Source organism: Coturnix japonica, unplaced genomic scaffold (genome assembly GCF_001577835.2).
Source record: "Coturnix japonica isolate 7356 unplaced genomic scaffold, Coturnix japonica 2.1 chrUnrandom424, whole genome shotgun sequence".
Classification (NCBI taxonomy): domain Eukaryota; kingdom Metazoa; phylum Chordata; class Aves; order Galliformes; family Phasianidae; genus Coturnix; species Coturnix japonica.
Window position 1 is genome coordinate 274,169 of NW_015439869.1, and position 6,142 is coordinate 280,310.

General features: G+C 57.7%; 1 long non-coding RNA gene across 2 annotated transcripts; it reads right to left on the reverse strand.

Annotated features, from left to right (window-relative positions):
* Window positions 1–112: 112 nt before the first annotated feature.
* Window positions 113–5,374, reverse strand: LOC107306978. Of its 2 annotated transcripts, none has more exons than XR_001552314.2 (3): window positions 5,228–5,374; window positions 3,418–3,480; window positions 113–259 (listed from the first exon to the last, which is right to left on the reverse strand). It is a non-coding gene; the product is annotated as an uncharacterized LOC107306978 (long non-coding RNA). The 2 variants fall into 2 exon arrangements; XR_001552313.2 differs by lacking the exon at window positions 113–259 and adding an exon at window positions 515–592 and having other exon boundaries at window positions 5,228–5,370.
* Window positions 5,375–6,142: the final 768 nt, after the last annotated feature.

Sequence of the window (6,142 nt, forward strand, 5' to 3'; positions counted from 1 at the left end):
ACTATGGGGTCAATATGGGGGCACTATGGGGATCTGGGGGGATATAGGGGCACTATGGGGTCAATATGGGGGCACTATGGGGATCTGGGGGGATACAGGGGCACTATGGGGTCAATATGGGGATCTGGGGGGATAAAAGGGAGTTATGGGGCAATATGGGGTGCTATGGCGTCAGTATGGGGTAACTATGGGGGCACTATGGGGTCAATATGGGGCCATTCCCATGAAGGAACCGCGACACCAGCCAGGCCAGGGGGATCTGTGTGGGATAAAGGGGAGTTATGGGGCAATATGGGGATCTGTGGGGCACTACAGGGCTCTATGGGGCACTATGGGGCTCTATGGGGCAATATGGGACACTACAGGGCTCTATGGGGCACTATGGGGGCAATACGGGACCGCGACACCAGCCAGGCCAGGGGGATCTGGGGGGGATAAAGGGGAGTTATGGGGCAATATGGGAATCTGTGGGGCACTACAGGGCTCTATGGGGCAATATGGGGGCATTATGGGGCAATATGGGACACTACAGGGCTCTATGGGGCACTATGGGGGCAATATGGGACCGCGACACCAGCCAGGCCAGGGGGATCTGGGGGATAAAGGGTCTCTATGGGGCTCTATGGGGATCTGGGGGGAAAAAGGGGCACTATGGGGTTACAATGGGGCTCTATGGGGCACTATGGGGCTCTATGGGGTCAATATGGGGCACTATGGGGTCAGTATGGGGATCTGGGGGGGATAAAGGGGCACTATGGGGCACCATGGGGTACTATGTGGCTCTATGGGGCACTATGGGGGCACTATGGGGCTCTATGGGGCCATTATGAGGCCAATATGGGGGCACTATGGGGGCAGTATGGGGTACTATGGGGGCAGTATGGGGCTCTATGGGGCACTATGGGGATCTGTGGGGATAAAGGGGCACTATGGGGCACTATAGGGGCAATACGGGGTCAATATGGGGATCTGGGGGGATAAAGGGGCACTATGGGGCTCTATGGGAAACTATGGGGTGCTATGGGGCACTATGGAGATCTGTGAGGATAAAGGGGAGCTATGGGGCACTATGGGGTTACAATGGGGCTCCATGGGGCACTATGGGGTGTTATGGGGCACTGTGGGTCACTATGGGGCACTATGGGGTCACTATGGGGATCTAGGTGGGATAAAGGGGAGTTATGGGGTAATATGGGCACTATGCGTTACCAAATGGGGCGCTATGGGGCACTATGGGGCACTATGGGGCTCTATGGGGCCAATATGGGGGCAATATGAGGCTTTAGGGGCAATATGAAGCACTTATGGAGGGCACTTATGGGGAAACTATGGGGCCACTATGGGGAAACTATTGGGGCATAGGGGATCTGCGGGGATAAAGGGCACTTTTATGGGGGGCACTATGGGGTTACAATGGGGCTCTTATGCGGCACTTATGGGGTACAAGGGGCATTATGGGCTCCATGGGGGCACTATCGGGTTATGGGGCCTGATGGTCACTAGTTGGGGCACTATGGGGTCACTATGGGGATCTAGGTGGGAAAAGGGGAGTTATGGGGTAATATGGGGCGCTATGGGGTTACAATGGGGCTCTATGGGGCACTATGGGGGGATAAAGGGAAGTTATGGGGCTCTATGGGGCACCATGGGGCACTATGGGGCTCTACGGAGCACTATGGGGGCACTATGGGGTCAATAAGGGGTCACTATGGGGATTTGGGGGGATAAAGGGGCAATATGGGGCGCTATGGGACACTATGGGGTGCTATGGGGCACTATGGGGATCTGGGGGGATAAAGGGGAGTTATGGGGCAATATGGGGCACTATGGGGTACTAAAGGGCTCTATGGGGCACTATGGGGCACTAAGGGGATCTATGGGGCACTATGGGGCACTAAGGGGATCTGCGGGGATAAAGGGGCTGTTATGGGGGTCACTGTGGGGCTGTTATGGGGTCACAATGGGGTCAGTATGAGATCACTATGGGGTCACTATGAGGTCACAATGGAGCTGTTATGGGGTCACTATGGGGCCATTATGGGGCCATTATGGGGCCATTATGGGGTCACAATGGAGTCAGTATGGAGCCGTTAAGGTATCACAATGGGGCCATTATGGGGCCGTTATGGGGTCACTATGGGGTCACTATGAGATCACTATGGGGTCACAATGGGGCCATTATGGAGCCGTTATGGGGTCACAATGGGGACACTATGGGGTCAGTATGGAGCTGTTATGGGGTCACTATGGGGCCATTATGGGGCTGTTATGGGGTCACAATGGGGTCAGTATGGAGCCATTATGGGATCACAATGGGGCCATTATGGGGCTGTTATGGGGTCACTATGGGGCTGTTATGGGGCCATTATGGGGTCATTATGGGGCTGTTATGGGGTCACTATGGGGCTGTTATGGGGCTGTTATGGGGTCATTATGGGGTCACTATGGGGTCAGTATGGAGCCGTTATGGGGTCACAATGGGGCTGTTATGGGGCCGTTATGGGACCGTTATGGGGTCACTATGGGGCCGTTATGGGGCCGTTATGGGGTCACTATGGGGCCCTTATGGGGCTGTTATGGGGTCACTATGGGGCCATTATGGGGCTGTTATGGGGTCACTATGGGGTCAGTATGGAGCTGTTATGGGGTCACTATGGGGCCGTTATGGGGTCACAATGGAGCCATTATGGGGTCACTATGGGGTCACAATGGGGTCAGTATGGAGCCGTTATGGGGTCACTATGGGGCCGTAATGGGGTCACAATGGGGTCAGTATGGAGCCGTTATGGGGTCACAATGGGATCACTATGGGGTCACTACGAGGTCACAATGGAGCTGTTATGGGGTCACAATGGGGCCATTATGGGGCCGTTATGGGGTCATTATGGGGTCACTATGGGGCCATTATGGGGCTGTTATGGGGTCACTATGGGGTCACTATGAGGTCACAATGGAGCTGTTATGGGGTCACAATGGGGCCATTATGGAGCCGTTATGGGGTCACTATGGGGCCGTTATGGGGCTGTTATGGGGTCACTATGGGGCCATTATGGGGCTATTATGGGGTCACTATGGGGCCGTTATGGGGCTGTTATGGGGTCACTATGGGGCCGTTATGGGGCTGTTATGGGGCTGTTATGGGGTCACTATGGGGCCGTTATGGGGCTGTTATGGGGCCACTATGGGGCTGTTATGGGGCTGTTATGGGGTCATTATGGGGCTGTTATGGGGTCACTATGGGGCCATTATGGGGTCATTATGGGGCCATTATGGGGTCATTATGGGGCTGTTATGGGGTCATTATGGGGTCACTATGGGGTCAGTATGGAGCCGTTATGGGGTCACAATGGGGCTGTTATGGGGTCACTATGGGGCCATTATGGGGTCACAAACTATGGGGCCGTTATGGGGCCGTACCTGCGCTGCCATCCCCATGAAGGCCCAGAGCCGGAACATCTTGAGTGGGACACTGACCAAATACTGCGGGACAGAGCAGCACACGCGTGTGTCACACGACTGGCTGGGACATGGGGGGGGTTGCACACGTGTGTGACATACGACCGGCTGGGACATGGGGGAAATGGGGGCATTGCACACGTGTGTGTCACACGACTGGCTGGGACATGGGGGGGGTGGGGGCATTGCACACGCGTGTGTCACATTGGTTGGGACATGGGGGAGGTGAGGGGGGGGCGTTGCACACATGTGTGTCACACAACTGGCTGGGACATGGGGGGGTTGGGGGGCATTGCACACGTGTGTGTCACACAACTGGCTGGGACATGGGGGAGGTGGGGGTGTTGCACACGCGTGTGTCACACAACTGGCTGGGACATGGGGGAGGTGGGGGGGCATTGCACACGCGTGTGTCACATTGGTTGGGACATGGGGGAGGTGAGGGGGGGGCGTTGCACACGCATGTGTCACACAACTGGCTGGGACATGGGAGAGATGGGGGGCGTTGCACACGTGTGTGTCACACGACTGGCTGGGACAAGGGCGGAATGGGGGCATTGCACACGCATGTGTCACACGACCAGCTGGGACATGGGAGAGATGGGGCCATTGCACACTCGTGTGTCACATGACCGGCTGGGACACAGGGGGTGGGTTGTTGCACACGCGTGTGTCACACAAGTGGCTGGGACAGAGGGGGTGGGGGTGTTGCACATGCGTGTGTCACACGACTGGCTGGCATCCGGGGAGGTGGGGGGCGTTGCACACGCGTGTGTCACATGACTGGCTGGGACATGGGTGGGGTGGGGGCGTTGCACATGCGTGTGTCACACGACTGGCTGGATTAAGGGGGAGATGGGGGTGTTGCACATGCGTGTGTCACACAACTGGCTGGGACATGGGAGAAGTGGGGGGCGTTGAACACGCGTGTGTCACATGACTGGCTGGATTAAGGGGGAGATGGGAGGTGTTGTACACGCGTGTGTCACACGACTTGTTGTGACATGGGGAGGTGGGGCGTTGCACATGCGTGTGTCACATGACTGGCTGGATTAAGGGGGAGATGGGAGGTGTTGCACACGCATGTGTCACACGACTGGCTGGGATACAGGGGAGGTGGGGGGCCGTTGAACACATGTGTGTCACACGACTGGTTGTGACATGGGGGAGGTGGGGGGTGTTGCACACACGTGTCACACAACTGGCTGGGATACAGGGGAGGTGGGGGCAACGCACACGCGTGTGTCACATGACTGGTTGTGATACAGGGGAGGTGGGGGGCCGTTGCACACACATGTGTCACACGACTGGTTGTGATATGGGGGAGGTGGGGGGTGTTGCACACACGACTGGTTGGGACATGGGGGAGGTGGGGGGTGTTGCACACGCGTGTGTCACACAAGTGGCTGGGACACAGGGGGTGGGGATGTTGCACACGCGTGTGTCACACGACTGGCTGGATTAAGGGGAGAGGTGGAGGGGCATTGCACACGCGTTTGTCACACGACTGGTTGGGACATGGGAGAGATGGGGGGCGTTGCACATGCGTGTGTCACACGACTGGCTGGGTTAAGGGGGAGGTGAGGGGCATTGCACACGCGTGTGTCACACGACTTGCTGCGATACGGGGGAGATGGGGGATGTTGCACACACGTGTCACGCAACTGGCTGGGATACAGGGGAGGTGGGGGGCGTTGCACACGCGTGTGTCACATGACTGGCTGGATTAAGGGGAAATGGGGGACGTTGCACACGCGTGTGTCACACGCACCTCGTGGAAGAAGGCGGAGGCCAGGAATACAGCCGTCTGTGCCGTCCATTTGCTCACCCCGCGCTTCAGCATCGGCTTGTAGAAGTGCCTGCGGGGGGATGAGTGTGTTGCACGGTGCTTGTGCAAGGGGCGGGTGTGCAAAGGGAGGGAAAGGGGGATGGGCGTGTTGCACGGTGCTTGTGCAAGGGGCTGGTGTGCAAAGGGGTATAAGGGGGTATGGGGGGGTTGTACAGTGTTTGTGCAAGGGGCTGGTGTGCAAAGGGGGGAAAGGGGGATGGGCATGTCGCACTGTGCTTGTGCAAGGGGCTGGTGTGCAAAGGGGGGGGAAAGGGAGGTTGCATGGTGCTTGTGCAAGAGGCTGTTGTCCAAAGAGGGGGGGAGAGGAGGGATGGGGGTGTTGCACAGTGCTTGTGCAAGGGGCTGGTGTGCAAAAGGGGGTGGAAGGGGGATGGGCGTGTTGCACAGTGCTTGTGCAAGGGGCTGGTGTGCAAAGGGGGTAAAGGGAGGTTGCATGGTGCTTGTGCAAGGGGATGGTGTGCAAAGGGGTATAAGGGGGTATGGGGGGGTTGTACAGTGCTTGTGCAAGGGGCTGGTGTGCAAAGGAGGGGGGGAGGGGGATGATGGGAGTGTTGCACGGTGCTTGTGCAAGGGGGGGAAGGGGGGATGGTGTGTTGCACGGCACTTGTGCAAGGGACTGGTGTGCAAAGGGGGGTGGAGGGGGGATGGGTATGTTGAACGGTGCTTGTGCAAGGGGCTGGTTTGCAAAGGGGGGGGAGGTTTATGGGTGTGTAGCACAGCACTTGTGCAAGGGACTGGAGTGCAAAGAGAGGGGAAGAGGGGGTGGGTGTGTTGCACAATGTTTGTGCAAAGGGGGGGAAGGGGGATGAGTGTGTTGCATGGGGCTTGTGCAAGGGG